Source organism: Platichthys flesus, chromosome 11, assembly GCF_949316205.1.
Source record: "Platichthys flesus chromosome 11, fPlaFle2.1, whole genome shotgun sequence".
Taxonomy (NCBI): domain Eukaryota; kingdom Metazoa; phylum Chordata; class Actinopteri; order Pleuronectiformes; family Pleuronectidae; genus Platichthys; species Platichthys flesus.
Window position 1 is genome coordinate 11,806,867 of NC_084955.1, and position 10,983 is coordinate 11,817,849.

Here is a 10,983-nt window from a genome sequence, read left to right on the forward strand (position 1 = left end):
CAAACAAACCCCAGAATAACGTTTCTACAACTAATAAATATATATGCAAGAGAAAACACAGACACAGACCTTGTGAAAAACCTTGAGAATAGTTTTAGGGCTTGTCAGTGTCAATGCACCATTAAGGGGCTTGTGCAAGAGATTTACTTGAAAGCCGCAATTTTGAAGCTATTTTAATTTATGATGTAGTTTTGGTATAAGTCTAAACAATGAACTGTATATGGAAATATGAGAAATGTATCTAATGTGAATAAAATGTACAGTATACTATTAAATAACAACTACATAGCATTGGTGCTAAGTCAAATCTACTGTAATTGTAACAGGGTGGACAAGTAATCTTATCAATTTGAACAATCAATATTAAGACTCGTTTTAGAATGTGGAAAATTCAAAAGGAGGATGAGGAGAAAGTTTACAATTAGACAAATGTCAATATTCAACTCGCTCTACAACAACAGATGAGTTTAACGTATGATGAATGTATCTTTGTGGACCATGTGAGTTTCAGAAGTGTGACACTCGTTCCTGGTCATTTATTACCAGTAACACGTTTTCCTTAACACAGTTAGAAACAAGACAGCATTCTGTGGTATAATTCACAGACACATGAAAGCAATGAAGGTTCTTGACTAAATAGGTTTTCTCACATTACTTGAAACCAAACCGGGCATCACAAAACCTGCTTTCAACAAAGTTTGGTATCTAGAGCTACATCCACACAAATACGTATTCATTTTAAAACAGCACTTGAAAACTGAAACAATCTCCATTCAGACATACCTATGTAACCGGAAATGGATTAGTTACAGAAAATACTGTGATAAGTGATTGCGAAAATGTAAGACCAGGGAAACAAACTAGGCGAACATGTCTGTCCACGACATTTTTTCCTTAAACAGGGTCGATAGTGTTTTCAAGTCTCCATTTAAGGGACTCAAAAACTCAGCAACTGTATTGTGTAAAGTGTAGTAATGAGTAAAGTATTTAAAAACAAGGTGTTTTAGTGTGGATGTAGCCTAAATAACCATGTGACCTTTCCTTCCCTGTAGGGAGTGAGACTGAGAGGCCTTTAGTCTGGGAGATACTGGTGATAATTCAAACCAGAGACACTCTAGAGAGGCTGAACAGTTTGTCATTACAACACAACACTACCTTGTTTGCAATAATGACCACCAGATTATATCCACCATATGTGTCTGAACCCCTGGATTTGTCTAAATGTGCATGTGTGTGCTTGTGTAAAACTCCCATTACTGCCAACAAGAACCAAGGGGGACATTCTCCACCCTGATGTCACCCCACATCCATCCACCCGCCCGCCCACACACACACACACACACACACACTACACACGCGCACACACACACACTACAAACAGACACACACACACAAACACATCATTCATTCAGAGTGTTTTATGAAGTGTCTATGGGACGATGGGGAACAATCCAGTCACTGAAAGCTCACCGAGTCAAAATCCACCGACTGAGTAACTTGAATGGACTGAACACAACCATTATTTATCCATCTATCAACCAATACAATGGCTTGTATTATCCCACACACTCAATGATAAACTCATATCTATTGACTCTATTTAAAGCACACAGCTTTACGTGCATGTTCAGCAGAGTTTACAACACATTCCCTCACCACTTTATATTCCTCAATATTAAATACTTAAAACTAAATAATAACAAATTTAGTTTATTCGACTCCCGCTACCATTAATATATATTTTTCCATTGATTGATCTGGTGCTATTTCTTCAATAAGTTCCGGGAAGAAAAACCGATTCAATTATGGCAGCCATTTATAATATGCAGTGTAATGTCATAGTTAATATTTAAAGTATACTTACACATTATAAACATGTTTGATAAAAGAAGGTCTGTACGACCTGTCACTTTCCAAGTTCACCTTTAAAGTTCATGCTGCAGCAGATGGCTCATGAGCCCAGTCACACTGCAGAAAGCTGATGATGGCATCCCACTGTGCATGTGTGTCACAATCTTTGTGGATTTATGCAAATGTGTAGGCGTTGCACTCTATTCTCAAGTATGACACATCAGCGAGTGGAAAAACCGGAGCACGCAAACACACCTTTTTATTTCTGTTACTTCCCATCACAACCCAGCTTTTATTATTCCTGTTACTCTGGCGTTGTGGTGTTGCTGACGGAGACCGGCTGTGTGTGCACCTGGTCTCTAAAGCCTGGACACAGACGGGAGGTGAGGGTGTAGGTGCACAGAAGAGGACATGAGGAACGAGAGGATTTGAAAGGGACATTGAAAAGGAGGAAGAAGGAAAGGAGGGAGGAGCAGAAGGCTAAACCGGCAACCTTCAATGACTGGAATGTGATAAAATACTTTTGAACGGGAAACAGGGAACAAGTCAATAAACATGCTTGCTTGTTTACAGGGTGTTGGCTTGTCTCAGGAGATATAAAATATAACCACTTCGTTCTATTTATGTTTTCTGGCTGCAACATGACTATAACTGTAAGGATTGCCAAGGTCAATGCAAAAAAATCATAATAAATTGTGAATTTAGACAATTAAACGAAAATCCAACATCTGTAAGTGTGTGCATGGTATTGCAGGACAATGCAAAATAGTTTTGAGATAGTAACTCGCTGATGTGAGTATTAAAAAACAAAAAGGTAAAATGTGTTATTCCCCATCAGGAGCGAGTTAATCAGTTCAGCAACTTGTTCAACTTCAGAAAGACACAAGTTAGAGGTCAGTTTGCTGTGTGTTTGTGCGCATACGTGCGTGTGCTTGTATGGTGTGTTTTGAATTTGGGTTTGCATGCATGTCAGATGTACCAAATCCAAAGCTTACTGGTCTAACCAGGTTTATGTTTAAACAAAAACAGTGTGCAAACAGCGCTAACACACACAAACAGTGCTAACACACACAAACACTTGTGCAGACACACACTGCATGCACGCATATCCAAGTGGACAGGATTCTTTAGTTCTGTGCCTCAAACTTACTTAAAAGGTGTTAAAACTTACCTCCCAGCAGGGTTTCAGAAACACCCTCTCTGCCTCCCTCTATGTGACTCACACATATAAACTTTGTTCACTCTTAAATCCATGACGATTTTAGAGCCAAACTCACTGTCGATGGGCAGATGTTCGTATTAAAGCAGATGGTTACAGATAAATCTTTCAAAGGAAGTTCCTCGTATTTTCTATGTTAATGCGTTTTATAGTGCAAACTCAATGAGTCTACCATGAGAGGTGACAAAAGACTTTGACCCATAAATTCTCAAGGAGCAGAGAAAGACCAGCACTATATCTGTCAGAGGGATCTATTGTTTGCGACTCCGAGAGGCAGGGATCATTTTGAGCATTCTGGTCAACATTATTCAATCTCTGCTTTTTGCTATGCAGGCCCATGTGTGCATGTGAACACCAGAGTGTGCAGGCCTGAGATAATCTGTGAGTCTATGCGTGTTTCTGTGTATTTGACCCATTAACTGATTTAATTGCTGGTTCCAGTGATCTGTAAGATTCCCAGGATGGGGTCATGGTGAACCGAAGAGAACAGAGGGTAGATTGAGAGGCATGGAGCTCGACCAGGGGCTGGTATCTAGGTCTGGGCAGGACAGAGGGCAGGAAACGTTCAGGGCCATGCTGGTCTTTGACTGAAACTGGGGAAATGGACAGAGCCCTTTCAGAGAAGGCATTGAGACAGTGGGTTAGTTCAGAATCTGAAGCTGCTATGTAACAGAGGCCAAGTGATAAACTGAGTGGGGTAAAGACGAAAGGACCAGATTGCTTTTCCGTGGAGCTGTATGGGGGCCTATCAATGGCACTGCACACAGAGGGTGCTCAGAGAAGTGAGCTAAATTACAGACAGAACTCGAAATAAGTCTGTTACAGACATTTAGAGCTCAGTGCATTCCAAGTCTGTGTGTACATGATCAGTGAACAAAAAATCTGTGTGTGTGTGTACATCTGCATTCAGGTGAGGCTTACTGGATTATCTGGCATCGCAGTTAGTGGCTCAAAAGAAAAAGGGCACAAAAAAGACCTGAGTGTCTGCCTACATATTTTACACTTCGGAACTGGTTCACTTATGCTGTTTTTGGGCTACTGCATGGGACTAATTCAGATTCTAAATGTAACAGAGATATTTATCATCTTGGTTAATTTATGTACTTATTTCTAACCTCTCCAACTCCCATTTGCTCCAAAGCTGCATATCACTAAGAGATTCAATAACATATTGATGTACCTTATTCCATGTCATAATGTGTAGCTGTCATATTTCAACTTTACGTCAAACCCTCAACAACCAAGAGTGAATATGATAATATAAGAGTAATAATAACTGAATATGTCATCTACGCACGTAATAGGGACAGGCATAGATAATAGATAACAGTTGTGACAGCTTCTGTCTGACATTAGTGATGGGTACAAAGTGCATTACCAGATGACTGGAAATAGTAAGAGGTAAATCTTTAGAGACATCTGGGCTTAACGGCTCCACTTACTCTGACTATCTACTAAACACAGCAACTTGAACTTCAGAGCCAGCAGGAACAACTATTTATGCCACATGCTTGTAATCGTCTGTTTTAGAATGTTCTGTTTCAGAGTCATATTAATTTGCCGCAAAACACCACATGCAGTTTGATTGGATGAACACACACAACTCTAAATTGGAAGTTATTTTCAGGTATTGAACTCATTGTTGGCACACAAAGGCCTCAGTGGAACTAAGCTATTCTATAAGGAGGGGCAGAACTGATATTAATGGGAGAGGTGACACAATCAGCTGAGGCTAGGCAGCATATGGAGGTCAAGAAAGATGTAGAGCAGCCAGTTCGTCAAAACTAGAAGAGCTGACAAATCTGCTGAGAAAAGAGACTGGGGAGTAGCAGTAAACCATATACAGTACCAATACCAATGAAAAAATCTGCACTGGAATTACTCTCATTAAATATACACCTTATCTTAGTGTTGATTACAATATTCCCATTGTAAACTATTACACTTTTATCATGAGATGAGCAAAAAAATCTCGCCCAATTCTGCCAGAAATTCAAGTAAATCTAATAGACCACATCCTCTTCTCAAGTTGTATAAAGGCTGCAGCTTACACAGACGCCCTGGGCTGCTCTCAGGAAACAAACTAATGTCTATGTTTGTTTGATGCTTTGTTTTTCTCAATTGTTTCTGATCCTGGAAGGAAACAGACATATTAGATCAAAAACTACTATTTTAACAGTGGCACCAGGGCTGGTGTTCTGCAAAACAAACAGGATGTGTGTCACACTAGGTTGATCTCATTTCTCATTTAAGGGCTTAGCAAGATCAGATTTACATCAAGATAAAAAGGCCACCTACTTGTAAACTTGGGGAAAAAGATATTTCTAAGGAATACATATGTTGATCAATCAGTGGGTATAAAATTACATTGGTAGTCTTTTAGTCTTCTCTTACTGAATGTGCTAATGTACGTATCTTACAGCATAAAAAAAGACAAAATGTAACAGCGTACACATAATAACAGTCATTAGAGTTGTTGATGTAATGTTCTTTAAACGATGAATTATTCTTGAATAACTGGAAAGGCGAATGCACCATTGGGGTAATTATCTCCTCTAGAAACACTTAAGTACGACTGTATAATCTTTTTAGGTCCAAATGGATGCAACAGGCTCCTACATGCTGGCTTTGAGGTACGTGTCTATTTCAGCTCTGCCAATCTTGACGTGTCCAAACAGACTCGCATTCTACGAGCACACACTGTATATGCTAGAATACTGACTCTACATGGAGAGCAAGTGTCCTGACAGCTGTCAACCCACAGGTGACACAGCCCTAGATATTTTTAAGAGAGAAGTGTGAGTGAATATGCAATAAGCAAGTAAGGAGCAGAGGTGTGTAATTTTTCAATCCGCTTAACATTTTATACACTTCCATAAGCAGTCTGTGTTAATTGCATTGTTGAACCACTGTGCAACCCAGAATAACAGCTCTAAATGAGACACAACTTAGTTCAATGTTGTTTTATCCGATGTGGTTCTCAAGATCCAGACACTGGGATTTAAAGATGGGTCGATGGAAGACTCCAAAAAAGCCAGACCTCTAATTATGTCTCAAATTAAAACTGGTAAAACTTGCTCTCTACAAAGCTAATGAGACGTCAAGATGCTCACAAATCTTCCAACAGATCGTCCCTGTCTGCATACCAGTTACATACTTTCTGACTCATACAGTAGTTCTCAAGGCTCTGACGTGAGTAAATACGTTTCAACTTTTGCTCTCCCTCTCTGGTCGGTTGGGTGGAGTGACCTCTTCCCTCTGTACTGCCTGTCAGCCATCAGCTGTTTCTCTGAAGCTGACGCAGTGGAAATCTCCCTAGGTAAACGAAGTACCACAAAGAGGTAACCCTGGTTTACAGGAACAAGATAAATACAGAGGTACAGACACACACGCACAAGGACATTATACAAAGAAGGAAACCACGACAAGATTAGGTTGGACACAAAACAGAGGGAAAGCGGGAAACTACATGGAAAATGAACTGACTCTTGATAAAACAAGAGAAACGATTATTCTCCAGAGTTGCCTCCTCTGTTCTCTCTTTATCTCTCTCTCATCATTTAGTCAATAGGGCTTTGTTTCATTCTTCCCCACTGACCAGGGCAGTTCTCAGTTTTTCAGATGGAGGGAACATAGCTCAACCGGTCTTGATTTGTCTCATGCAACAGCTGAAATGGAGCTAAAATGAAGAACATGAAATGTCAAGTTTTGTAGCTATTGGTCTGGCTTTATGTAACCATCGTAACACAATATTAGTGTTTTTTGTTTTGCTTTACAAGACATGTTAATACAAATTAGAACAACGAAATATTTTCTTAGAAAATCGGGTCATGTAGTAATCTGTGTTTTAAAAAAATTATGTGGTCAAACATTAGGGGAGGACTTCTCTACTCCTCTCATAAACTTCAGGTATAGTACAATGCAAGAGCACTTTAATGGTTGATGCAGCGTATACTTCTGCAAAAGCGCACCCTCTATTAACTGGGTCAATCTTCAATGTTTTCAACTGCTTTAAAATAATTGGATCGTAGATGCATCATGACAACTGAGCCCTGATACAAGAAACATACCATTCTATGGATTACTGTGGAGGACTCTGACTACTTTCATGCACTGCAGTGAAACCACACACTGGAGGAGGTGATAATTAGTCACAGAGATTACTGACAGACTGTGATGTGAATCAATGTGCGTCATTCTGCTCATTTTCACACGTTTAGTTTGACCAAGATTAATAAACAGATTCCAACAAGTGCACTCTGCTCAAACACGTCTTTATCCCCTCTGCGTTACTCAGTGCCTCATTCTAGACCATCAAAGGTGGCCATCTGCATATGGAGCATTAAAGTTAAATAGAGAGATTACTAAAGATTCATTAGTATCATTTTTGTCCTTTAAACAATTACACAGACACCTCTTGGTATCCGTTTGTTTTTCAGTTTCCTGGATGTTGTTCCACGTGGCCTTCTATCAGAGCACCTCTATGGAATCAGGCCAAAAAAGTATTTAATCATTAACTCTTAATGACAGTTCAAATCCAATAGAACCGTTTGACCTATTTCAGCAAACACTGTACGTGCGGGCATGAGAGTGGGCCAACAGTTCATGGAAACATACAGGAAAATGAGAGCATGTAATGTTTTCTGCGTTGTTTGCAGGTTTAAGGTTCATAAAGGGAAAAGAGGGACAGAGGATAAATAAGGTAAAAGACAAGCTGATACATAGAAAGAGACAGAAGAGAGGAAAAAAAGTGGCAAATGAGTTTGGAAGACTTAGAGAAAGTAAAAAGAATGGTTTTGAATTCAGTTCCTCAGGAAATAGGTCAATGAATTAGTGCAGCGACAGCAACCAAACTAAGGATGTGACCTTGGGTCACCTGAACTGCTGCAGGTACAATAGATTTGGATGTGTTGGGTTAAAAATTCAACAATCTCCGGATGGACAAAGGTTTTAAACATCTCAGAAACATTGACATGCAGAACTACCCATTACAAGTTAAAAGTCTTGCTTTCTAACAAGGTCTCTCCCTTTTAAGCCTTTTAGGTCAATGTCTTACATTGGGTTTTTAAAGGTGATGGTTTGACTGGTCCCATGTGAGTGCTAATGCTGGTATCTCAACATGACAGCACAAACATATTTCGGTGGCTTGGGGTTATGTAGAATGCATGAGGTCAAAAATATGTTCAGGTCTGTCTGTTGAACCTCACCGTTGAATAACAAATGGGTGTTTTTAGAAAATGCTTTAGAAATGACTGTTTTTGGGGGATCTCTTTTGAAAACAAATGCAGTAGCCAAAGCTAAGCTGCCCGTGCTCAGCACCTTTTGCTAAAATAAACTCGGCTGCAGGGACAAACACAGACGATAAAAAGCAAACAACGGGATGAAAGAAAATCTACATAGGGATATGATTTAAAAGATCTGGAATGGGGAGTCTCTTTCTGAATAAAGCTGAATATATATGAACTATTTAGAAACTGATTTTCTAAGAATAATCTTGACAAATAAATAACTGCCTGGTTGGGAGTCCCAGGTATGTAACCTCTGTGGGGTCATTATCAAGGCCGCTGATGTCACTTGGTTTCTTATTATCTTCTTATTAACAAACCAAGTGACACTATTGGCTTTGATAATGACCCCACAGAGGTTACATGCCTGGGTCTTCCTACTGTTCAGACAGAACAAACAAAGCCTAATTATGGATAAGAGGTGAAACATCTAGGTCCAGTTGCCCTGGATTCAACTTCTCTTGAATAACCATGACCTGGTTGACTGAGGATCTTCAAGTACAAGAAGGAAAACTACTCAGATGGGCTGTGCAGTGGTGCAAAAGGCAGCTGTAATAAATGTAGAAATGAGAAACAATGTGAGATGCCAAAGCACACTCCAATGTTCTTTATCAGGCTGAGAGAACTAAGCAAAGTGAATGTGCATGGAGAAAGTCCAAATTCAACAGTGAAACAGGTGGTTTCAGCTAATCCTTTGTGTGTGTGTGTGTGTGTGTGTGTGTGTGTGTGTGTGTGTGTGTGTGTGTTTTCTGCATAAGAGGTGTATAATCTATTCGGATACGTTCGTGCAGCTCTGTGTTCACGAGCAGTTGTTTGTACATCAGAAATATGAACGTGTACATGTAGTTTCTTCTATTAAAGAAAGCAGATCCCGTCTTTGCTGGATATGTGACTGTCAACTTCAATAGAGCACGAATAATAGAGCTCAACAGAGGCAAAGCAAGGCTTTTATTTTGAAAGCTTAAGTCTACTTTTCTTTCTTTTGTTCAGACTTTCCCCACTTGGCATTCCTGTTATTTCTTTTCACTCAACTGTAAACTAATAAGCTGCAACTCAACAAAAGAACGAAGGACATGCACATCTCTCATTGTGAGTTTGTTCTGGTAGTACAAACTAATTATTACATCTTAATCCTCATTTCTTCTCTAGCATTAACTCTATGCCTGTGACCAAGTATTGAAAAACACTCCAGCAGTGGCTCAGATTTTTCAGGATTCCTCCTCTTTGTTGAAGCCATGTGGTTCTCATAAATCAGTCAGAATAAACCCCTTAAACAAAATGGACATCCACAAACAGCATGCAACAATTGACAACTATAAGAAGCAGCAGTCTTTCACTGCCGCATTTCAAAAACTCAGCCCAAAAGGATTTCTACTACACCACAACGATGAGCTCATGCGATGAGCATTTACTCATATTTACACTAAAAGGTTGTTTGTTTCACAAAGCTCCCACAGGGAGACATGAGACAATTATTGCCATCTTTCAATATAAATCAACATAGATGTGGATCCAAATCATAAACCACTTGCATGAATGTCAAATTACAGCATTCTGTGCAATTTATAGCTTCAGTCTTGACTCTTTATATACCCCTGCGTTCATGTGTGACCTAAATTACACTTTCATTATGACCAATATCAAGGATGCCTTTTCTGATCATTCACTTTACTGATAGCACTGATAACGGAGCAACTTTCATCTGAACACCTATCAGCATAATTGCTTTCAAATATCAAAGTCTTCTGAACAAATAGATAAACATTTGAATCTTTATGAGCAACCATCACAGCCAATATCTTCAAAGCAAAAAGCGGCAAAACCATTTACAAAGGTGGCTCAAAGTTTTGTTGTCATGATTAAGAGACTGTCAAATCTCTGGTTACCTTTATGTAACCAGAGATTTACTTTTTCTTTTTTTTTTTACTGTGAGAACATTAACAGCTTCTCTATAGCCGATCTCAGACATGAACTCCAGAAAATGTCCAGAAAATATTGTGTGCCGTTTGCCGTTCACATGTGAAAAACACAGCAGGAGATTGTACAGATCAGACTTGTTTGCAATAACAGGAACATTTACCAAGCATTCAGGCTGGGACAGGCATCTGGCATAGCAAGCAGGAGCCAGGACATTATATTTCCGTTGTTGTTTACAGCACATATACACCAGCCTTGTCCCTTATCACCAAAACTCATGAATCTCTTTGTCTTTCCAAGTTGACATCCTCGTCTGTGTCCTATACTTGTATGGCACCTCCTTTTCACCCTGGAATATTTGTATCTTTCAACGTTTGACCTTCGTTGCCCAATCACTCGCTCTTAAATTCCCTGACTTTTTCCTGCTTCATTGTCAAATTGGTTCCCTCGATCATTTAGGGGGCTGGAGTGAGCCTCTGAAAATATTCAGAGCTAACTCTGGCATTTGTGATCTCACCTTCAGCCACTATGGACATTTTCAGGAAAATATCCAGACTCCGGTACACGTCTGAATGCAGCTTATGATGTGGTGACTGTAGGAAACTGGTTGAGACTTGATGGTACACAGGAGCACCAGTGGTCGGGGGAGATGAGGTATGAAGGAAAGAAGTCACCATCAACTGTGTGTGTTTATACAGTACGGCCTCAAAA

General features: G+C 39.6%; 1 protein-coding gene across 5 annotated transcripts in view; it reads right to left on the reverse strand.

The window, feature by feature from the left end:
- Positions 1-10,983, reverse strand: part of LOC133964442 (protein MTSS 1-like) — a 48,353-nt gene that overhangs the window by 28,134 nt on the left and 9,236 nt on the right. The window lies entirely within an intron of this gene.